Source organism: Poecilia latipinna, unplaced genomic scaffold (assembly GCF_001443285.1).
Source record: "Poecilia latipinna isolate Pla-1442-1.1 unplaced genomic scaffold, P_latipinna-1.0 Scaffold2111, whole genome shotgun sequence".
Lineage (NCBI taxonomy): Eukaryota > Metazoa > Chordata > Actinopteri > Cyprinodontiformes > Poeciliidae > Poecilia > Poecilia latipinna.
In genome coordinates this window covers 62,437-87,657 of record NW_015114727.1, presented here as the reverse complement: position 1 = coordinate 87,657, position 25,221 = coordinate 62,437, and the positions used below count along the sequence as shown (strand labels likewise).

The 25,221-nt window shown below is 40.1% G+C and overlaps 1 protein-coding gene and 1 long non-coding RNA gene across 3 annotated transcripts in view; one reads left to right on the top strand and one right to left on the bottom strand.

Moving 5' to 3' along the window:
• Nucleotides 1–25,221, top strand: part of adcy5 (adenylate cyclase 5) — a 79,808-nt gene that overhangs the window by 12,857 nt on the left and 41,730 nt on the right. The window lies entirely within an intron of this gene.
• Nucleotides 9,146–12,556, bottom strand: LOC106936279 (uncharacterized). Its single transcript, XR_001422097.1, has 2 exons — nt 12,401–12,556; nt 9,146–9,323 (listed from the first exon to the last, which is right to left on the bottom strand). It is a non-coding gene; the product is annotated as an uncharacterized LOC106936279 (long non-coding RNA).

The window sequence follows — 25,221 nt, the reverse complement described above, 5'->3', positions numbered from 1 at the left end:
AAAAAAAAAAAAAAAAGAAAGAAAGAAAAAAAAACTTTGTTCTCGTTTGTGAGCCATTCAGAGATGGTGGCCTCACATATACCAGCGGTGCTTTTCAGTAGCAGTGCTACATTTAATAGTCGCGTGTAAATTTTTTATTTATTTATTTTTTGATTACACTACTTTTGGAAGTCCAACGTGAAACTTGCTTCGTGTACAGCACGTCGTTATTTCAAATCCCAACAAAAGCAGCGAGTGCGTCTTTATTGCAGGGGACATTTAGTTAAAACGCCTTTTTTAAAAACTCAACGAAGCATCCCTCCGTCTCAATTATCAAAGGATCTTCTGCACTGTAAACTTGCAAAAGAATGTGTCAATTAGCGGAAAGCCTGGAGTTTCACTCTTTGTTTTGTTTTCGAGGTCTACTGTTTGGTTACGTAAGCAAAGTCCAGGCTGGTTTATGGTGTGATTGTGTGGACGGCGGCTTGTGCTTGTGTTTCCAGCGGAAGCCACGCTGGTCTTCATGCGCTGACGTGGGAACAAACTGCTGGATTTGTTGTTGTTTTCATATCTGATCTCCCCTCCTCGTTCACTCAGAACCTTGTTGCTTGTCGGTAGTTACTAAAGGTTCAGTGTTTCTTATGCTTTCCTTATCATTTGCATCTTTTTCAGTTGCATTTTCTGTTGATTTTAAAGCTTTTCTCCCCTTTGGGAGCACTTCCGTTTCTGAACTGTAGAGGGAGCTGTGTTTGGTCTTCGGGGTGAATTTGGAGAGTCCAGTTTGGAGCTAATTCAGGTTTTGGTATTGTTTTTGGTTTATATGAACAGTCATGAAATATTTGTCACATAAAGAAACATGAATGAGTTAAGATATAGAAAACAGTTTTTGTCCATTATGGTTAAGAGAAAATATTTTTTTAGATTATTATTATTCTTTTCTTTTCATATTCATGTTAATTCACAGATTCAAACGCTTATCCATGAACTGGATTTTGAGGGTGATCGTGTTCATATCTGTGAGTATAAAACCGATTCCTTACTCGGTACATGCTAGCAGACCAGCAGCCCCAGGATTCTAGAGGTAATGGGTTTTCTGGCTGCCTAATTGTGCTGCTTGTAATGTGTGGAAATTCAAAACAGATGCCCATAGTGTCTGTTTTTTTTTTTTGTTTTGTTTTTTATGTTTACCCACCTTAGAGTCATGGCACAATAATCTGTTTTTTGACCAGCTTCTGAACGCTTAAGATTTTTTTTTTCTTTCATAATTTGTCCTCATCCTCTATGGAAGCTTCCAAATACTTGCTTTTTAACTCAGCGGGCTCCTGTTTCAGGTATTTGATGTGAAATGAGCGTGGATGTAGGCCAGCTGAGGATGTCTTCAATAAACCGGCGCTGACGCATTCTGCTGCATATTCAGAAAACTCGCCTCTGTCTTCCTGTAACTTAGCAACGGACGGTATGTCACACAAACGCCGACCAACTTTTTCTTTTTTTCCCCAGCACCGGTGTGCTCGTACTTCCAGGCTTACGCCGTTTTATTATTCTGGCTCAAACAGAGGAAAAGGATTTCAGGGAAAAAAAAAAAGTATTCAGCTTATCCTTTCTCTCGTTTTTCTAAATAAATGTTTTAAAAAATGTGTAAAAAGTGCTAATAAATATTGCAAGTTAAAAAGAATGTGCTTCAGCTACGATCTGAAAAGTGTCTTTTTCATATAGGTGTCTAAAAAACTAAAAACAAAGCTTCGATCCTTCGATCAGGTTTTACATTATTGTGACCGGCTGCTATCGATATCGATGCTTGGACATGAACTGATTTAGCTTTACATGAGCGGAGCCCATCATCCCGACAGGAAGCTGCAGCCACCAATACGGTCTCTCTGTTAATGTCACTGTGAATGTCATTGTAAATGTAAAAAAAAAAAAAAATCTAAATTTTCTTTAGGGAAACTTGAGATTTGCTAGTTCCCAGTCGCATATCGGCTAATTCCACAATAACGTGTGCTTGTGCTGATGCACTGACGACAAGAATCCTCACATGCACAGAAAGATCAAATTTGTCTCACCATTTTTATTTTTATTTTTTTATTTATTTTTTGGAGTACATTTTAATTTTCCACTTGTCCCCTTGCTTTTTAGCATCTAAAACCTTCCGAAACCCGGTGTAAATGATTGCTCTGCTGTTGCTCTGCATCAGCAGAAAACTGATCTGATGGTGAAATGTCAAACGGGTGAATAGTTTCCACGTTGTGTTTTTTCACTGAGCAACACTTTAGTCTTGCACCAGGGACATCTTTTGCTCCGTTCTCCTCATCTGCCATCCATTCGCATTAATTAGTTTGTCTCCTAAGTTGAAATTCCAACTCATGGAGAGATTATTTTCAGGGGAAATTTATAAATTGTGATATACATTCCCCCCAAACCTGCAATCAATCGGTTTAGTGTGGTAACTCTTCTATGGGTTAGTAATCCACTCGAGCTGCAAGCCACAGCTCAAATTAGATTTGCGATGTTAATGTGGTTGCTCTCTCTCTCTCTCTCTCTCTCTCTCTCTCTCTCTCTCTCTCTCTCTATCTATCTATTTTTTACACTTTTATCATCCATGTAAATAAGACTACTAATCTTCATAAAAAAAACATCCCCAATAAATATGTAGACCAACTCAGCATTATGTGACAACTACACATTTAATTTGTCAGCAGCTGTTTATTTTATGTCGGGTCTGACTGGAACATTAGCGGCGGTGAAGAAGAGCACTTAACTCAGATTTGCAACAACACGTCCATTAAAAAAAAAAAAAAAGACAAATGCATGTTTGTCCTGACAGTTGATAGAATTGTGAGTTAAGCTTAGATGTTTTTCCAGCCCTGCTGTGCATCCTTAATGGGACAAAAATCCTAAAACTAGAAATTAACCTGTTTTAACACCGCAATATTTCTGCAACATCTACTGATAACTGAGTGCAGGACACTGTTGGCACCATCTGCTGTAAAAGCCTCTGTATTTTTGAAACAATGCGCTTCTCAGTTAACTCCTCACATTCAGGTTGAGGGTGTGTACAGTATATCGGCCTAAATACTAGTAAATATCAGAAAACCGTCAATCCAAAGTCGCTTTACTCTGGGATTGGCTAGAAGTCGGAAGTAAACCGTACATCCAGGTCGATTTTTAATTTCCAGGCATCTTTAGCTCGTGAGTCAGAGGGCAATGCTTTAAGGCTAAAAGAAACTGTGTGAAATTCATCCATTTTTCTATGATATTAAACAAAACATAGGATCCACAAAAGCTTTGAGCTCTTACAAGGGGCCTGAACTCTTTATTTGGTCATAAAACATTGTCCTGTCACGGTTCTGTGCAGCACATCAGGATCCTGGGAGCAGCAGTGTTACCTTATGTGATGTGTACACCACACGCACACGCATGGCTTGATTAGCAGAGAATCAGAAGGAAGAGTGGCTACGCCGGCTTCACGCCGGGGCTACAACCTCATCACATCCACATCTGACTCCCAACGGCCTTCATAAGCCTCTGAAGTGCTACGTGCATCAGGTGCACACCTCCAAATTGTGCACACAGGCTGGACGCTGGAAGACTGACGGATGTTGAGTCGTCCAGAGTGAAACCACAAATGCAAAACGTTCTTGACAAAACCACTGAGGAGCACACTTGGCTCCATACGCAGAGATAAAGAGGTCGAGGGAAAACGTTATTAGCACAATGTGGATTTTATTATAATTTTGCGGTAGCTGCCATATGATTCCTTAAAAAGAAAACTCTGAACCTTGGTGTTGATCTCCTCCCACCTATTTTGTACGTCGTATCAATTATCCTCACTGCACAGAGAGCCGTTCCTGGATGAAGAGTTGCAACAGATTGCTGTGATACAAAACCTCTTCATCTGCAGCTTCATCTTCTAATGATTAAAATGTTGATGGTATTTCCAGACTCAAACTGATTTTGGAGGCGTAGAAACCTGAGATTTTCCAAGTTTGATGTTTGATCGGCCTTGGAGATCTGATATTGTCCCGTAACTCGTTGAACTCATTATGTTACAATGCGATGCTCAACTGGGAAATCCTCCGTCTCGTCTTTAATCTCTAATCCAGCATGTCGCCTAACAGACTGGTGATTAAAAGCTAATATATTTTTTGCAATTTCTGTCCTGAATCAGCCCTGAACTGAACATCATGACCTCATCTGGATTGTTTGTGTTCTTAATGGTGATATAAGATGAGTTGGGGTTTTTTGTGCACAGTGAAATTATATAGAGGCTCTTTAATGGAGTCACTGGTTGAAAATACAGAGCTGGGAAATGTGCCTAATGTGCCACTTGTATGTTTTTGTTGAGCAAAACCATTCACTTCTCAGAAAGGTTTTAAAAGCCTTTGCTATGGCAACGGAGGACCAAAACCTCCTGTACTTGTGTCCTTTCATCTGTTTTATCCTGCTGTCATCCTTTATTCGCTTTAGTTATTGTCATTGGATTGTGACTTTGACCAAGTCTTGTTGAGTAGCAGTCTACATCATTATAGTTGGGGATCTTATAGCGGTATATTTTTAGAGTGTCACAATTGGAGTCACTTCTTTTAAAGTTCAGAAATTACGTTGGGCCATGAAGACTCTTTCGATACGGGTATGGAGTTCTTGACCACCACGACTATTTCACCTCCCAAAACCGATAATGTACTGGAAATCATCACACACCAGAGGTTCATGTTACTCCCAACTGCGACACTCTACCTTGCAGGCGGTGGGCTCAAGTAGAGAAAGATTCCTGTAACCTGCTTCAGATGTCAAGGATTTACCCCCAGGCTCTTGATGTCAAGGTCATCACCCACAGTTGACACGAGGAGGGGGCCCCTATCGCCGTAGTCGGTGGTAGATTTCCCAACACCTGTTGTGAACCGTCCCTGAGATCAGTGACTATCTCTTAAATCGTAGAGGTAAAGGAAAGCCGCTCCCTTCCGATGAGGCCTTTTCCTCGAGTCCAGGAGTTTAGGTATCTTGTAGGACGATGAAGGAGGTGAACAGATTGAAGAAATGCGTGGACTGCTTTAGTCTGTTGTGGTAAAGAAAGGCCGTAGGCTTGTACCTGGGCTCAACCTTAGAGGTGAGGTCAGGGGCACAATCCTCTGGGTTGTAAGCGTTGGAAAAGAAAGCAAACAGCAGCAGGCGTACTCCTCTACTCTCTGCACAGTTCTCAGTCTCCATAACAACTTTGTTAACAGCCACACATTGACTCAGGCTTCTATGGCAACAGAAGAATACCACGTGAAACTCTTTAACACGATATGTAGGTCTTTCTAATGCATTTATTGTGCTGTTGTGAAGATGTTGTAACCAGACTGGAGAGGCCTTTTCATCAGACGTCTCTTCTTCATCAGCTTGACCACATTTTAAGTGCGTTTCTCTGATCACATGTATAATAAAGCTTTTACTCTCATGGTATCTACTATCCACTGTCTTACTTTTCAGTTTGTCAACACATGATGAACCTGCAGGTTTCTTTGGATTGCATTTGTTCTCTCTTTGTGTTTCCACGTGTCACGGTGACACTGCTCGGGTCGACTCTCATTTGAGGAGAAATAATTTTGAGCTACTTTGCTTTTTCATAATTGCGCTGACCTACAAAACGTCAGACGGCTCATCTTTCAAAAGCCTTACCTTTTCAGATTATTATTCCTCCCTCACCTAAATGTTCCTGACATCCTCAGCAGGTTTGTTTTGTTTTCTTTTTTTTTCCCTTTCAGTAATGGTAAGTAGTATGAGTGACGGTACTTCACAAACAATAACCAGTTATCCAATCTACCATACCAGCTTAAGCATTTATTTATTATTAATTATTAATTATTATTATTATTATTATTATTCAGGGGAGTTTTACTGTGACTACCTGGCTTATTCTTTCTTTTTTTTCCATGTCTGTTGTTTGTGTTTGTGGTTGTTTTGAAGCTTCATGAGGGCCGTGGTTCCAGGACCTTGAGAACAGCTGGTCATATGCCGTCCCGCTTTTAGTTTCTCCCTGCAGGACTCCTAGCATGAGACCGCTGACACTGTGGTCTCATTGTGTCGGCTGACAAAGCTTAGCTAGTTCCTTCATGTGTTTTCTGAGGGGAAGTCCTTCTTAGTATAAGCAAGAAACTGTCATTATGAGCTTAGTGTACAAATGTCTGGAAAAGTTATCAAATAAATATACTGCCCCCACCCCTCCACCCATATATCAGTGTCGGATTTGGAGGGCAGTTTTAGTTGTTCGTGTGGTGATAAAAAAAAAGTCAATGTCCAGAGTGTGGAGGTGATCTTTGCAGGCATTTTCTACATCTGGTAAAAAAAAACGACACACTCACACAAAGGCTATATTGCAGTATCAAAGTATGCCATGGTTTGATCATTGTGCACTGTCAGTGAGCTGGCTGAAAGAAGGCTACCACTTTTCCCATTGCTTAAAAGAATACCATGAGTCAATTGAATAGAAACCAATTATTTTTTTATGTAGTCTGTGCAGTTTGTTGCAGAATTTATAGAAGAGTTTGTAATATCCAAGGGTGTGCGCCACAAATCACTAGAAGAACTAAACTCTGCAGTAGTTCCAGTAGACTACTCTCTAACTTTTCAGACTTGACTTTGAAATATATTTATTGGGCTTGATTTGTTCATACATAAACTTTAATTTCTGAGGAGAAAAATAGTGTTTCAACTGCTTTGGATCGGAAAACAGGAAGACCTCACAAGTTATCGGAGAACATTCACTAGCAGGAATGTTTTTTTTGTTTTATTTATATTTACCCCAATGAACACCTCCTACAGTTGCATTATTGTCATTCTGCAATCATGTTTCTCAAACCTTCAGAACTAACGTTGATGTTGACTCTTATCTTTTAACAGTGGAGAACAGGGGAGCCAATGCATTGCCATGTCATCACTGGTTCAGTTTTCAACAGGTGACATAATTCTGCTCCCACTCTGATTGCCCTACCCTGCTACACTTCTGAAACTTTTTGAAATAAAACAGCATCGTTGCCTGTGTTGTAAACCTAAAGGTGCAAATGACTGAATTAGCTTTCTCTGCTACTACATAAAAATTTGTGAGTCTAAAGGCACTGAGATAAAAAGACCTTTCTCCAGCACCTTGTTTGGACAGACGGGTGCAGCTGCGTAGGAGCAGTCTGCAGAGCCCGGTTCTGTGAGACGCTCTGCATCAACACTCGTCATGCTATCCCACATGTCACCTATATGTTACTGAAACCGTGGCGTCGCAGTTGTCGTGTCGTTCCGAGTTCACACTCTGGAGTCCGTTCTACACCGTTCTGCTTGTTTTCGTTGGAAGCAGTATATTAATTTCAGCTCTGATTGAACCGAGTGCCCACTTGGAGTGAAACTCCATTTCAGCGTTAATATTACAAATATGCTTTGGTTCTGTTCCGACTCTTTGACTTAATTTGTATTGACTTTGGCCTTGAGAAACTGAGCCCTTTTTCTGCTCACTAAATATGACAGTGTTAATGCTCTCATGATGCACTCCCACTTTTTTTTCTTTTATTTCCACTGCTATGCAAAACATTAAAATATTATAAGAGGCTGCTTTAAAAAACCCTGATCTTATCTGTACAGTAAGAACAGTATTTATGATTTTACAATGTCATAATCCTGCCCATCCATATTTGGAGAACCAGCAGAATAACCAATGAGAGATGCTTCTCTCATAAATGTCAGATTGATTGAACGCTACTTGGTCTGAAACATTGTTTGTAGCTTATGCTTCAAATGATTGTAATATTTATTTGCTCTTAGCAAAAGACATGACGAGTCTCATGATCGTGTTACTGACTCCTTTTTAAACGCGACTCTTATTAAACCCTGGTGTGTTTTTCATGCGTTACTGATGGGTTAGTCTCATAAATCACTACTTTACCGAATCACCTTTTTTTTTTTTTTTTTGGAGTTCAAGCTACAAAACTTCCAAGTGTATTTCTCCACCAGCTTTCTACATCGGATGCAGAGCCTGAAATTTCAAGTTCAAGCTCAGACTAGATGGAGAGCATCTGTGACCATCAGTTCTCAGGTCAGGGTTGTCGTTTGGTGCCCGTCTCCAGCGAGGCGGGGTACGACCTGAGCTCGGTTCAACAGCTATGTCAATGCACTCCATCCAGAACATGCAGCCGCCTTCTGGATTTATATTTAGACTAACTTACACAGTTTACTATTAGCTGATTTCTAGAGAAAATGGGCTGAACTGCACCGTAGTTTGGGGTCTCGTAGTGAAGGGCGTTAATTATCAAGGCATACCACTCATAAAGTTGTATTCGCCATGTATCGTTTCGCTTTCTCTCTTGAGATGATCTACTTTGTATTGGTCTGCCACATAAAGTACCAATAAAATATTTACATTAAGGTCGTATGATGAATAGTTTTGCATGAGACTGGTATGTACAACACAAACTGGCAGCTGTTTGCCTCTCTTAGTTCTCAGCATCCTTTTGTTCTTAGAAGAAAAGGATGCCGTTTACAATGTTTCAAACTGTAAACGTCCCCACCCTGTTTCGACATCATCCAGCAGGCTGTCACCGTTTCCAAGTCTTGCATATTCAAGGCAGATAGAGGTGGAAATCGCAAATGAAACAAAATTTTAGCAATCAAATGAGCAATCCTGCTGTCTGATGAAACTTCTCCATGCTTCTTTGTAAACTCACAGTGGATTCTATAAAACCACAGTGAAGTTTCAATAATTTATCACATCGCCCGCTGCCAGTTGTTGGCGAACCTGCTTCAAGCGCTGCAGACAGAACTTGTTTGGAACATTTCCTGCAGTCCTGTAGTTCTCGTCTTGGTTCAAGGCTTCTTTCTTGTTTACCTGAGATGAGATTCTGACAGGACATTTGTCTCGAGTGCCTGTTTTGGTGCAGAGACGGATTCTCCTGAATCTGTTCACAGCTTCCTCCTGGTCCTTGTTGCCATGCAACCGCATAGCTTAGTAATCATCAAATTATTTCTTTTGATCAGGATTTGTCCTTTTCTACTTGAAGTACAACTTGTGCTTTACCCTAAGACTGACCTCCCTAGCTGGAGAGAACTGTACCTCGGACCAAAAAGTGATTGTAAAAAAAAAAAAAAATGACGACAACAGTACATAATGTAATCCAGAAAAAAAAAAAAAAAAGAGGACTTGATGTGTTGCCTGTCTGCAGGCCTGTGCCATATTTACTTTAATTAGTGGAACCCTGCTTGCTGCCAGTACCAAAGGGAGTGCTTCCTGGTATCATATGTACAGGCCCGCCTCATAATCGGTGAATCAGAAGTACTCCATGGACAGAGACAGTAAATCTCCCCATGGCTGGTCATGGCTGCAGCTGGAACAGAAAGTGGATACCGGATTCATCCTCATGAATATAACCTGGATTATAATGTGTGTGTGTGTGTGAGTGAGTGTGTGTCTGCGTGGGTGGGCAGCCTCATGTCTGAAACCATTAGAATGCATGAAATCTCAGGAAGCAATTAGTCCACGCTTCTTGGCAGTATCTAATGAGTTGTTCCCCTTCCACCTGGTCATATTCTGTGCTCTCCACTTCAACCAAAACTCATGATTGATTGGTCTCAGTAGATCCAGGACAAAGTTGTATTTTATTAATAGGAAATGAAAATCATTTGTTGCTTACCAAGCAATAAGTAAGACATCGAACATGTTCACTCTCTCCCTGAAATGACGATCATTGCGATGACTTCCTGAATGCACAGTTTCAGAAAAGATCAAAAGCTTCTTAAAGAGACAGAGGCCCAATTTCAAGGTGTTAAAATTACAAAGTCAACTTTCTTCTAAGCCATGTTTGATACATAGTTGCTTGATTGCACTATAAAATGGGACTATCCGGCTGAGAAACCCGTAATGCTGCCCCTTTAATAACATCTGTGGCCTTCTTAGCCTGAAGCTCCAATAACCCCCTCCCTCCACTAAACAATCTCAAATATGAGTGCAGGTACTTTATTACAAAGTCCAGTATCAACAAAAGAAGAAAAGCTCGCCTCTGTCAACCTGAGTCGTGTGTGCAGTGCCATGAAATGAAATGAGCCTCTGTGCATGTCGCATGTCTTCTCCTCACATGCTGTCGTTATGGAGGTGGCGTGTGGAATCCATTGAGCTCATTATGTTGTCGTTATGCAGATTCTAGGATGTAATTTCATTATCATCGCTAACGAATGCCAATCTTTGGTCTGGTCTGCACATCATTAAAGGCTAGACATGATAGAAATCCTGCTTTGCCATTAAACAAAACTATTCTCTAGTACATGCACATTTACTGGTGACTCATCAGCAAGATGAGGGTCAAACAAAGTTCACTTAGTGTGGTATTTATAGGGCCGATTGTGCAACTCTGCCCTGTGATATCTTAGGTAAAGACTCAGATCTTTTACCCAAAATGACCACAAAGCTTATTAAAGGTTACCTTTTACAATATCATAGAAGAAGAACATATCGTTTACCCGTCTTTAAATTTAATTCTACGAGAAAAAGATACTCTTCACCGTATTGTGAGGAACATGTAGAGATGTTAAGATTTGTTAAACTCTATTTATGAAAATAAATGGATGTTTTTCTCTAAAATTGTTCGATTCTCATTTCGTCTTGAATCCAGGATTATATCATCCCACCCTATTTTTAAAGTCATGCATATAAACATTCTGCATGTGCACATTTGAAAAGATTGTCATGTGCTAAACAAGTTGAGTAAATGCAAAAATATGAAACGACTGCACATGTTTCCCCTCTTATTTATAAATCACTTTACATCTGACAAGCAAATCTCAAAGAAGACAGTTTAAAACACAAAGTGATAAATAACAAAGACCGTATCAAATCCACTTTGTTCGACTGAATCATGGTTGTAAAAGTTTTTTTTTTTTTTTTTTAGACTGTTGTCTGCTGTATTTATTCTCACAGGATCTAGATTAGAGTCTCTGCACATCTGCTTTTTCCCTCCCTTTTTTTTTATATTTAGAAAGGATCTGTTGCATGGAGCTAAAGCAGACTCTTAAATTACACCGGGTCCGGATCAGGAGAGAGCAGAGCCGAGCGTCTTTTGGCTCTGAGGTTATCGTTATCCTTTGGCTGGTTGTCAAAGAGCAGACTTATCCCCTGGGATCCCTGGGCAGCGATGTGTTGTGACCGCGGAGCAGCGCAGCAGAGGAACTCTGGCTGTGATAACGCCGCCGGTCTCCACCGTCCCGCCTTATATGGACGGTGCCGGAGAGCCGCAGCTGCCAAACGGGCTTAGCCGGATACGGCTGCTCACGAGTCACAGGTCAGAGTTAAGTTGTAGCTGTCATCCTCATGAAGCCACCCTGATCCAAGTTATGCCTTGCAAGCGGAATCAAAGGCGGCACAGTTCCGGTGAAGTCGTCTGTTGCCGGAAGTGAAGGTTTTTGTTGGAGCCTCTGGATTTATAAAGAGCTTTATTTATTTATTTACTTGTTGGGGGTTTTACTCCACCTGGTATCTTATTTTAACTTGCCTCACATCTTTGTAAGTAAATGGTTTCTAGTCCTCATTAGATATGTAATGCATAAAGGTTTTTCCTGCGTATTTTTTTCCTCCATTCAATCTTTCTTTTGTTGAAAAGTGGAAAGGCTAAGAACAAGGTGAATACAGCTTTGTTTATAATTATGGGTCTCTTGGTAGGCAAATGATTGAGAAATGACTTATAAAGGGGAATTTTAATTGTTCATCAAAGGGAGGCAAAGGGGGAATAACGTAAAATCAACTTTTTAAAGGAGTTTTTACATCTAGAGATTTAGTATTTGTATATTTCTTCATTTAAGCTTTGGTTTAATGTTATTTGTTAGTTTTCTTGGATTGTTCAGTTCCATCATTATTTTATGTGACTCATTTAATTTAGGTGAGCGTGTTTGGTGTCTTCTACTAAAACAGTTTTTAGCTGATAAAACGTGGACACCAGTTTTCACATGCAATTTTTACTTTCTTATTGTGACTTCTGCTGAAAGAATCATTTCTTGGACTCTGTTTTTTCCCTCGGGGAATACTTGATGTTTTTGCGTCAAATGATAAAAGGCTCACGAGGAAATCCTTTCAGAGGTCTAAAAACTGGGGAAAACCGACACTAATTATGAACTCTGAAAGCCTCGCTTATTTTCTTCTCCAGCTTGTCTCCAATAAGTGTCTTTTTTTCCCCTAAAATTTATTTTTTGTGTTAGTTTGGAGTTTTCTTCAAATAACACTGTCATTATTCTACCTTATTGGCTACATTTCACTAAACACATCCAGTTACACTTCAATGAGGTTAGAGAAATTGTGAAAATTCAAGACTGTAAATACAAAAGCAATCAAAACACAAAAAAAGATTTCCAGGCATGTTAGCATTCCTGCCTGTGATTAAAGGCAGGAAGACTTTAAAATCAATTCATATCCACTTACAGACAATTATTGTTGAAATACTGAATGAACTGTTTGCAGTGTTTTGGATTATTTGAACATCTGAGTTCAGGCGTGCAAAACAATGTAGATATAGATTTCTAGTTGTAAGTCTCCTTGCTCTGGCATTGAATCAAATGATGACACGTTAGAAGGTTTATTTTAAATTGAGCTGCTAGGAAAAGCTGTCACCGTCAAACAACCATTCGAAGTGTTTTGGTTGGCCCATCTGCATATTTTAAAAGGTGCTTAGAGAGTAAACCGTCCATGAAACCGGCCAGTTGTAGCTGCGATTCTGTCCGACGGCCCTCCGGTTTGTTTTGGCTCGGTGCTGAGGAAACCGCGGCGTGGGCGTGTTTGATCACTCAGAACATGTCCGCTGGCCCCCCAGTCTGGCTATCAGACACCCGAGCGCAACAGACGGGCAGACGCAGAACATCACAAAGCCGGTGTGGATTAAACTGTGAACCGAGGAGCTGAGTGCGAGGCATGTGACGCACGCTCATAAATTCAGGCCGAGGCAGGACACCTATTCAGTTCTCCCGCATCTTTATTTTCCTGCCAGATATCAGAAATTCACTAGTGCCACGGCTAACGACAACAAAATGATACCGAGCTGATAAACATGGAAATTAGAAGAACCTCAGCGGTATTTCTTTTGAAGTCCATCATAAAATATTCAAAGCAAAACTGCTCACTCTGCCAGAGGCGGCCGTGCTGTTTCAAAACTGGACTGACTTGTTTTGGTTATATATCTGATTTCCCCCCACTCCAAACATCCTTAAAAAATTCACTTTTGTGTTTTTACTCTCATCTAAACCCAATATAAAACATCTTTCCAGTTCAGAGAGCTTTTCCAGGAACCAGGGTTGTTTCCTGAGACCTTATTTTCCCACCGCATCTTCTTGGATAAAAACAGATTGCCGTGGTCCAAATGTGACCCCTGGAATCAGATGTTTAATTTTATGCTGGAGCTTTGGAGTGAGGATCCTACCCACCTTCGATTGGTTGAATTTTCACAGCATTATTTTTCAGTCGCACTCCTCTGCAGGCCACTTAAACCCTGTTCCCTGTTTTTACATGTACTAGCCAAAAATGTTTCGGGGTTTTTATTGGAATTTTATGACCTAAACCAAAATAGATTGGTGGATTATTGTGAAATGAAGTCAAATTAAATGATTTCCAAAAGTCAATCGCAAATACGAGTGTGTTGCCTCTAAGAGCAAGTTGACCTAGCACGTAAATTACACACAGGTTGAGTGTATTTGGGCAAAGTGCTTCTGAAGGCAATTAGCTGGACCTTGTTTTATTTAGGGTACTTTAAATACTACTTCCTTTAGGTTCATAATTATGTGCTAGCAATAAAACCAGCTGAAGTTTGCAGTTGCAACGTGAGATTATGTTGAATAATACAAAAGGGGATATTAATAACCCTCCAGTCTCTGTAATGTTTTTGGGTTCAAACGTTTCGCTTTAGAATATCATTTATTTTGCAAGGCACAAATAAAAACAGCCATGACCCTGGAGGAATGAGTTTTGTTTGCTGGTTTTTTTTTTTTCTTTCTTCCACAGACTGTTTTATTTCTGTGCTTGCAGCCATCTGTCACGGCTGCTTATTCGGAGGGATATTTGTTTGCTTTTTAAAGAGATGTTCATCTCTGCTCTTCCACGGACACCATAGAAAAGGAAGTGTGCAACAGTGATGTGCATTTCAGCACGCCGCACCTTTTGCATGGATCTTGGGGCGACTTTACATAAGGGCCTTCATAGAGTTGAAGAGTTACGGCTTGCAACTTTCTCTCAACATCGGCTGACATCATTTGCTTAAACTGAACTGCCGTCCAAGCGGATACGACGAACAGCCAAATGGAGATTAAGGGTTCAGAGTGATAATGTGCTCTTGGATGAAGATTCAGGATTGCAAAAATGGAAACCAGCCATAGACTGCGCAATCAAGCAGTCCTTGATTGCATTATTATTTCTTCGAAAGAGGGAGAATTATTTTTGTTCTCTTTCGATCGACAGCTATCCGGTTTCTCTGAACGCCGTTTGAGGTTTTTCCTTGGACTTTTGCTGCTTTTCCTCTCGTCTTCCGTCCAGATGTTGCTCCAGATTTTGCTCCTGAACACGAGAGAATGTTTGACGTCGTGTGTTCAGGAACTGAAAGTTAAGTGGAGAGGTAGAGTTTAAATGGAAACGTAATAACCCGATGACGAGAGTTCATCCAGAGGCTCGATCAGAGAATTGCCCTCAGAGAGGCCTTCATATACTCGCTTGCAGAAACGTTACTCAAATTAGTTGTATTTTTCATCCAGTTCAGTTCCAAATTTAGCTGCATGGACCAATCATGTTTCTCTAATTGGGGTCAAATAAATAGCAGAGGAGTTGTGAGATTCACGTGCAGCATCAAAGGGTCAGACGAGGCATGCCTGGCATGTTGTGTTTGAGGCTTGGTCCTTTTCCCACTGAGCTAGCTCTCTCTCTTGACGAGCCTTTTCTCTCTTACACACTTCAACCACTTGTTTTCTTTTTAATAGGAATGACCGATACCGCCTAGTATCTCCAGTTTCATCTGCAGAGGACTCTTTTCAGCGGCATTAAATGATGTTGGAAGGAGATGCAAGACGCGCGGCGTTCGATCGGTTGGTGCACGGATTAAAAAGTGCTAAATATAATAGTGATGAACTGTTGAAACACCTCCTCTGTCTGGCTTTGTGCCATCGCCAGGATCTTTCTTTTCTTTTCTTTTTTTCCCCCGTGTTGAACGAAGGAGGAGTGATGACGGGGGAGAAAGCAGCTGGTTTTCCTAAATGTAGAGGGAAAGACGCGAGCTCTGAGGAAGAGGCAGTGATCCGTCAGTATCATCAAGGTTTTGCTTTCTGATTATTCAGTGAAAGGATCAGCGCTGCCAAAGACGGGGAGTGATGAATCGTCGGGTTGCTTTGCAATAAAACTCGCTGAAGTTTGCGGTTGCAACATGAGATTATGTTGAATAATACAAAAGGGGATATTAATAACCCTCCAGTCTCTGTAATGTCTTTTGGGTTCAAACGTTTCGCTTTAGAATATCATTTATTTTGCAAGGCACAAATAAAAACAGCCTTGAGTGCAGCAGGTTCCAGCGTTTTGATGTTGCTGCAGCAGCAGCAGCAGCAGCAGTCGGGGTTCAGGAGAAGAGTTGGCATATTTTTTTATGACATGATGATTAAAATGAATTAATGCTGATGTATCAAGATAAGCATCCTGCTAACGTTGTGCATCTTTTAAGTCTGACTCTTTGATTGTTCTGGTAAATTACTAAATAAAATAACTTAAATGGATCTAAATGAAGATCTCCATCATGTGTGTTTGTCGGGTTTTGTTCCTGAAAATAAGACCAGGATGGACATTCTTAAGGGATTGGAAAGCCCTCAAAAAATATGAAAGCACCTCTTTTGGAAGATGTTTGTTTCAATTTTAATTTTTAAGTACAGAAATGCTTTTGCAACTTCCTGGTTGTTTCTATTTGCTCCTACTATATTTGCATATTATGTTATTATTTAATTATATTTGTTTATTTTTATTTTTTGCACTGCCTTCAAGAGTTGCTATTTTTCAAACTTTGGCTGCGAAATCTTCTCATACGACGACTATAGTAGAAGCTTCTAATGTATGTGCTTTATGTGAACGAAGCGTCAAAGCAGTGTACTGGTTGTGCTGTCATCAAACTAGTGAAATTCACAGCTGATAATTCAATCGTCGATGAGATCAGTGGCAGCAATATGGCTGACTCCCCAGGGCGCCACTACCACAAGGGACGCACATAAGTTGCGACTCAAACGAGATTTCTACTTTTCTCCCTTTGCATTTCCTGTTGGAACCCTGTGTGTGTTTGGTGGTGGCAGAAGGGGGCGCTCACTCACCGAAACGACACATAAAGTTAAACTTCTCTCTAGTCAGATAATAATGAGAGGATTTCATTTCTGCATCTGTTAGTCAAATTGTAGCCTTCACCTTCAGAGCTAAAAATATGACACATGTTTGCCTCTTTGTGCTTTCCAAGATATATATATATGCAAATATCTTTTAAAATCTTGTTTACATATGTCCTTTTAACTCCAAAGATAGTGTGACCGGCTTTTTGTTTGAAGTTGGAAACATGACGTTATACAAACTTTAAAACGGGTAACGCTAACGTTAAGCAAAAAATAAAAAAAAACAGCACATTGTTTAAATATAAGTATAATCTGCAAATGGGAATACCTTGAATAAGATCTTTAGTTGCTGCTATCTTTAGCGCAAAGAAATAAAGTTGACATTGGTATCTGTCTTGTAGTTTGCATGTGAAGTGTTTGACAAGCGCTGCATCGTGTGCAAAGCAGCTTCAGACTCTGAAACTGAAAACTTTTACTGTACTAAATTTGTACTTTTGAAAAGGTTTATAACTACCTTATCACCCCTTTGTAGACTATTCCTAAATAAATAAGTTTTTCTTTCTTCCCTTTCAGCTAATAAACCAGAGTTTTCAGTGAGGAAAACTAACACTTTCCTAGTTATTTTTATGATTTCAGCTGCCAAACTTATTCCTACTTAACGTCTAATTTTTGTTTTCTACCTTGCACTTGTCATCATAAACCACCTACTGTAAAGCTGTTCTTTATTGGTATGGTTTTCTTGTGAGGTGTGCCAGTAGTGACCTGCTGTCCCGGCAATATTTTATAAGATACAGTCAGAAACACAATAACATTTTATTACTGTTATTATTACTTTTACAGCTGTCACTAATAGCGATATATCAAAGACATCCATGTTTCTCGTCCATATTACTGAGGTATTTATTGCATTATGAACACTATTCCTCTGCTCCAGTAATTATTCAAATCGAGTATTCCTGGACTCCCTGTGAACAAAACATACGCCCACACAAAGAGACGCAGTTAAATCGGTTTGCACATTTCAAAATCTATTTGGCCTTTTAGTCACACAGTGCTAGCTATTATAGCCCAGAAAGTGTTGGTATAGCTGCAAACTGACTCGGTGTGTTGCCGAAACAACCACTGGCACGTAGAAAGGCGTCATGGCACTATGGTGAAAAAATATGAATTTAAATGAATCTGAGAGGAGACAGTCGACGTGAGTTCATCCCGTTTCCCTCTAACCAAAGCAAATTTAACCAGCTGTGAGATTACTACAACCTGAAGGTTTTTTTTTTTCTGTGTCTGTAAAGTAAGCGTTTTATGGTCACCTGGGAGTTCAGCGATGCTTTAAACTTTGGATAAACGTTCAACAACACCGATAGACGTGGTGGAACATGAGTTCAGAGAAGAGGACCCAGAAGTGCTCTGCATGTTTTCCTTTTCTTGTTTCTGTTGTTGCCATTGACTCCTGATCAAAGCTTTAGCTGAAATGCGTCACTCAAAAAAATGCGACTGCAACGTTGAGGCAGGACTATATGTTAAGTTTAGCTAACATATAGTGAATAAGAGCTAAGATTCGCTCTTTATTTTTTATTTTTTTTGTTTTATCCCTATATTCTTCACCTGACTGGTCTTTGGCTTTGTTTACTTGTCCTTTTTTGATAAATCATCAACCCTTAAGTTCCGCCTGTGAGTTGTTGCTAAGTGCTAGCAGGATGACGCTGAATTGTCTGGCGTTTTCTGAGGTTTTGGGGTACAATAAGTATTGTTAAACTGTGTGGGGCGATGCTTGGAGGACGACAGGTTTTCTGCGCTCTGAACCGCGCTGGCAGCTTTTTGGAGCGAACGGTAGGAAGAGCGCTGAAAGAGAGAGAGAGCGATCCGATTACTCGATTAATCGTAAAAATATTCTTTTACAACAGCCCTACTTTATGCTATGTGTAAAGGTTGAGAAATGATAGTGTGGAGGGATCTTGGTAGCATTCACCGACTCAGTCTGCATGGAACTATTGCAGTTGTGAATTTTCTGAATTTGTGATGTCATGAGAAGCCAGTTCACCGTCTTCTGGCAAGCAATGCATGAATGGAGGTGAGTACTTCAAGAACAATGAGCAAGATTTCAGAACACTTTACATTGGACAGCCATGCAGTGGTTGTGTAAAATACAGCATTAGTGACCAGAAGCAGCTACATGTCTCATTTTGAGTTTGAAATCTCCAAATAAATCAAACACTCCACAAAGGTAACAGGAAAAATGATAAATTATCTGTTTATTCATCATTACATGTTAAATACAATAGACTATTTAGAGGAAGCTTGAGTTAGAGCTAGTCAGAGGGAAAGAGGATTGGAAATTTTTACAAAAATTAAAGCTAGCATGTCTAAACTGTTTTATCACAAGTTTTTGTTAAATTTTCTTTATAAAAGTTATTTTTTTTACAATGGTGCCTAATTTAATCTTTACAAGATTTCATTTCTCCTCTTGACAAGTTCTGCTTTTGATTTTGAAACGTTATTTTGCTTCCTGTGAGAGTTTTTAAAGCTTTGGGAGTGAATTAGTTCGAGTGTCATGCTGCAGTCCCGTTGGCCCTCTGACCCTCGCTCCAACGTGGATTTTATATTTGGAAGAATCTCAGGTTTCTTTGCTCTTTTGAAGCACGAGATAAAAAATTAACCACACTTTTTTTTTCTTTCCTTCTTGTCTGTGAGCTTGTCTTTCTTCTTCAAAGGCATGACTCACAGAATGACCTTTTAGTTACCATGAGTTTCCCATCTCCTGTGAGGCATCGGGGCCACTTTAAAGCAGCTAGATGACACCGTTGTAAACCAGAACGCCAAAAATATCAGCGGCGGAAAATGTCTTCTTCGCTTGTCAAAAAGCTGTGAGGAAAGAAGTCGGATGCAGTGTTGAGTATTTACTTCTGTTGTCTTATTTACTTGTCTTTCGCTGTTTGTATTCCTCACTTGTTTTGTTGCAAACACGAAACATGACTCATCTGAGGTTTACAATGATGTGTAATGGGATGTTATCAAAATAATGTTTACAATAAGCAGTAGGAAAATGCATTTAATAAGTTTACATATTCTGTCGTAACAACAAAACATTTAAGTTAATTTTTTTTTTTCAATTCATTTTTTTGGTTTGCCGTTGCTGCCACTAGATGGCAGTAGGTTCCACCAATAGGAGCTTTAAAGCGATATCGTGTAAACCAATTTTGTCAGGAACGTCTATTTTTCTCATTTAATAAAGCAGCTATAAAACCTATTGTCATGAAGCGGTTGGTGATGGTGGTGAGGATTGACGCAGACACCCAGGTTGTAAAGGAAATGATGAATTTAATGATAACGCTCACTCAGTCCGATGCAGGCGGCACGGCAGAGAACATAGCACACAGCTAGTTACCGGTAGCTACTGACAAACTGAAGACTGAAACTAGAGCTAGGCAGACCAGGGCTTCTCAGTTCCACTGGAGAGCCGACACACAACAACTGACATACGACAAGGATCCGACAAGAGACAAAGACAACAGGTGGGACTAAATACACTGGGAGGGTAATCAAGGAATAAGACACAGCTGGGAACAATCAACGGTGAACAGGATAACACAGAATAACCTCAAAAATAAACACAGAAAACTACGGATCACGACACCTATATTTAATTCGACGATAACAAGTAAGCATGAAATTGTGATCAATAAACTTTTAGATACATTTCTGTAAAGTAGGTACTTGAACCCTTTCAGATTTCTTCTATCTGAGATTATTTCTCAACGTTTGACAAATAATATTTGACAAAGATGACCTGCTTACGTGGAAACAAAATACAGCTTTCATTTGTTGAGGCTTTCAATCTTCAACTCCAGAACCAGTCATTTAATTATTTGTTGTTTGTTTTATTTAGTTCTTAAATTTTATTGTCACATCATCCATCCATCCATCCATTTTCTGAACACCCTTGTCCCTCAGTGGGGTCGGGAGGGGTGCTGGTGCCTATCTCCTTGTCACATCATTACATAGCCAATTACATATTGAAGTGTGCTTTGGTGAACGGTCAAACCTTTCTATTGTGGAGTTCGACTGATGCAAATGCAAGACTCAATAATGAAATATGATATAATGCTGATTATTACATCTTGTATTCATTAAAGTTAATAAATTTTTTTACAGCACTATAACTCTGTTTGAGTCCATATTAATCACATGAACGCTCTTTTAAATTACTGCAGTCCGTTGCGTTCATTCATTTGGGTGACACGGTCGCAGTTTGGCCATTTTTTACAGCTTTAATTTACAAAACTAGAACACACAACCTGTTCTCTGCTAAACAACTGAAGCCAAGCCTCTAACAGACGCCCTACATTCGATTTCAGCAGAATATTCGTCAGGCCGACTCGGCTGTGCAGATGGGCTTCTTAAAAAGCCATTAATACACCAGCTGACAGCTTTCGAGGTAAAATCCAGTAACAAATGACTCCAGGGGTTCATGTGAGAGACGTTCAGTCCCTCGCACACTGCCCTGCAGAGACAAACTGGCAGTGGGCCGCTCGCAGCAATCAGCATGCAGCACATGATCCGCGTTTATCCTTAAAGCACACACAGTGCCCCAGTGTGACACCCAGCTGCTGGGGCGAGTGGTGGTCGATAGCATTATGGTCATACTTGATAAAGATTTTTGTTGTTAATCCAACCACTCTGCTCTCGCCTCATTGTTTCAGTGTCCAGCACCACTTCCTGCGTCGTCGGTCAGAATTCGAAGGCGTTTATTCTCCGTTTCCGGGGCTGTCGGCTTGCTGCATGTGAAGGACGTAACCAGTGGGTTCTGGTTCGCCCCCGGACCCCTGGCCCGAACCCCCCCTCCGCCCCCCAGCCCTGCTGCATTGCATGCCGGCAGTTTGCCTGTTCTCTGCTGGAAACCAACTCGTCTTGTGCTTTGAACTTTAATAATAGCAGCACTGTTCCCGACGCTTGTGCATGTGATTCACTCCAAGCATATTTCTACAGTTTATACTAAGTGTTTTCCAACGAGTTAATCTGTGATGCACTGGAAACCACAAACACGCCATCAGGCTCTTTGCTTTAGTCCTCAGTGGCTGCTTGTTTGGAAATGACGTTAGATGTGGCAGAGTCTAACGACACATCTAACGACAGGCAAGTTTCAATCTCATCAGAGTTAGTAGTAAACTCTTCTTGCTATCAACAGAAAGATGGTTTGAAAGTCATCTTTCTACCATTGGCTGTGTGGCATTCAGTACGTAGAAATGCTCTGCAATGTTTACTTGTGGTAAAACGTACAGTCAGAGGTGAAAACTGAAATTTTGAAAGGATGAACCCGCAAGATTAATTCATATTACAGCGGTTCTGTTAAAAAAAATAAATAAATTACAACAGTGAATGGAAGCGGGCGAAAGTCTCACTTAATGTTAATCTTTCAGCAAATAACATGGTTAGTTTTCTGTTATTCATGTGGCCCAGATGCTTTTAATGCTTTATTTCAAACATGATCTGTAGGATTTGCCTAATCAGAATACTTGCTGTCCAACCACTTGTTAATTTCTTTGCAGAAGATGAAATCACTGTCCGTCATTTTTCTTTCTTTTGCTCTGTTTTTATTTCAGGTGGCCGGCTGAAAATGTTCTGTGAGTAATGGTATATCTGTGGCGTGACCATGTTTCTACTGACTGAGATAATATTGTGAGGAGCAAAACTAAACTAAATGCTCTTTAGATTTTCTTGAATTTTTTTAGTGATTCAAAGTGTTTACTGTTTTCAACTTCTCTAACGCGTTATAATGAGTGCAATTTGTGAAACAAACTGATATGCCTCATTACCAGTGGTACTCTGTGTGTGTGTGTGTGGGAGATCTTAATTTTAATTATTTTATTATTTTCATTAACGCATCTGCACCACAGATTAAGACTGCCATGTCTTTTTGCAGCTTCACATCAAAGAATAACTGAATCAATTTAATCTCAACAATATTTTGTCGTCAATATCAGTGTGCACAATATTCATATTGCAAAAAAAAAAAAAAAAAAGACAGCTCAGAGTTGGCCACCATATTCTAAGTGGTGTGATCTTGCACTGTACACGCTAATGCAATGGTTAGATAGATGGCTAAATAAATGGCGTTGCCCATAATGCTCTAAGTCACACAGTGTAGGAAATCAAAACAAGAAAGAGAGGAAACGCAGCATAACTAGCATGTTCTTCCATTAACTCTTTTTCTTCAGCTTCTTGTTTTCTTTCAGTAATAATTCTAAGTGATTCCTCTTAACCTTGTGTAACATCAGACCTGGTATGTCACCGTGCCTGGATGACAAGTTGACAGTCGTAGTTTCTGACATAACCTCTTTGAATTTGTAATGTTTTTTGGGGGGGTTTTTTGGTTGTTTTTTGCTTGGTGACATAACCTCACAGAATGAGAAGTTGTTGTAAAACATGATCTTGCCTGTTAATTATTATTTTTTTAAATCATACTAAATAATTATGAAGTTAAAATTTTCAATTGCCGTTAGCGTCCTAAAGCGACGTACCTTCCTTTGTGTGGGGGTATGGGGGGGTTTACGTTTTCGCATCCACCTGAATAATATGTAGTTGCAACCCTGATGGTGCGTTCAATGATTGGGGAAAGATTGTATTTTTGAATTTCCAAATGGCTTGTTGCAGGCCAGGACTGATCAAGATGAAAGTCTTGTGCATCGCCCCTGCATGCAAATTTCTATTGTATGCCTCGAATCAAGTGCTGACTCTAAGAGAGACAAACACAAACAAAGACTAAAATACCTCTGTGGTTCTTTTTTTTTTTTTTTGCCTGGAGTTTTGTGTTACATTTTCCATTAACTTAATTTCTCACCTGGGAATTTGTTGTTGTTTTCTTCTTGTTGTTTTTTTTTGCAGCAGAGTACTCGTACCAGCAAACTTGACGCAGAACGTCGCTTAGTCACATTTTCTTAATTTGCTGTTGAAAGCGGCTCTGTTGACGGATTGAGAAAGTGTGAGCATTTCCCGGCTTTAACAATTTAAGCAAAACACGACGCCTGATTCAGAAAATCATTCTTTCCTGTTCTACATGGTTCTGTAATTGTAGATTTTTCTGCTGCCTTGTGTGTTGATATATTTCTACGTTTGCACCCGACCTTAAACACTATTTTCATTTTTTATTATTTTTTGTCTCTCTGCCTTGAGGAACAGCTCATGTGGTTTCTAAATAAGGCCTGAGTGAGCCTTTGCAGTATTCATAGAATAGGCCTGCAGCTGGGGAATATCTGTATTGACCTGTTGAAAGACTTTATCTGATGCATGCCGTTTCTATGACAGCGTGTAGGCGGGACTCTACATGCACTCTGACAAGCAGCATGCATGGCTGCAGTGCACAGAGGCAGCAGAAACACACACTAAGATATAAACTCTGCTTAAGTTTTGATCTCTGTATTCATTTTAAAGCTTTGCTGTAGTTTAATTAGCACAATTATTACTGTTAACTAAGTTCACTAATATAAATTTCTGCTAGTTTTCCATTTGAGTGTCGGACATGTTCAGTGTCGTTCCTCTAAAATCACGTAGCTGCGTTGATATGCTAGCGGCCGCATTTCCTTTACAAATGTGCATAAAATTTTGGTTGATACTTCGCTTGAGTTGAAAAACTAAATTTTGCAATTGCTGTGTTTTTATTAAACAAAAGAAAGTCAATTAAAATCATGCGATATGTCATTTAAAAAAACATGCCGCGCCGTCAGCCTCATGCTACTTCCTGTCGTCTTCTTCGTCACTTCCTCCAGTAAACATGCGGTTGTTGATCACACGATGCGAAAAAAGTGCAAGTGCGAAATATCTTGATTTCAAAACTGCCAAACCCCCCCAAGAAAACCATCGTCTTCGTTAGCTTTTGTGGTGGTGCTAAGATGGCTATCAGTAGTGCTAACCATCTTAGCAGTAAGATAGTTAGCGCTAGTTTTTCATAGCGCAAAACCTTTGTAGCCAAAAAAATGTTTTTTTTTGTTTTGTTTTTTTTAATTGGTGGGTTTCCATTAAGAACATTTATTTTCCGTTTCAAGCATGAAGCTGTCTGCCTGCTCAGGCTGTTTCACTATTTCTGTTTTGTCGGGAGAAAAAGTGTTAAGGCGCTTTCGCACTGCACGGAACGGAACGGTTGTGTTCGCATTGCACTCCGGGGTGCCATCGAAGCGGTGCCGGACGTCATTATTTTTAAAACTAAACAATGTGGTTTGAGTTGGTTGGTTGCTAACTGCCAATTTAATAAAGAAGAAGAACAGTTACTACTACGACGACAACAACAATGGACGACATGGATTTAATTTTGCTGCTCATCAACCTCATACAATTAATTAAATTCCGCCAACAAGCTACCCTCAGAAGACAAAATACTGAACGACTTCTACGTATTGCCAGGAGAAATACGGAAGAAAAATACCGCAGACTGTTCCAGACCATCTGGCAGTACGAGGCTGACTCTTTACAAAATATAGTAGTGAGAGCCAGCTGTCAACAGAAAATCAACGTCTGACTCCATAACAACCTGCGGCCAATCAGCTGCTGGTTCTAAGCAGAACCGCTTGGCCGGCACTATTGGAACCACAGCTCTTGTGGTTCCATGGGGCCGGGTGGAACCGGTCGCAAGTTGTAATGCGAACACAACCGTTCCGTGCAGTGCAGTGCGAAAGCGCCTTTTGATTCCTGCTCCCACACACCTGAACCGGACCACTGAGTTAACTCTTCAACACGCCCCCCCCCAAACAGGGCTAAAACCCCGTCTTGCTTTTATACTTAATATGAAGCATTTTCTCATCTTGTGCGGTGAGCCGTGTGGGTTTCCCACCACGGACTTAAAAATTCAAAACAGTTTTACTTATGGAAATAATATGCAAGTATCGCAATCTAGTCAATGGGAGCCAGCTGAGAAAATAA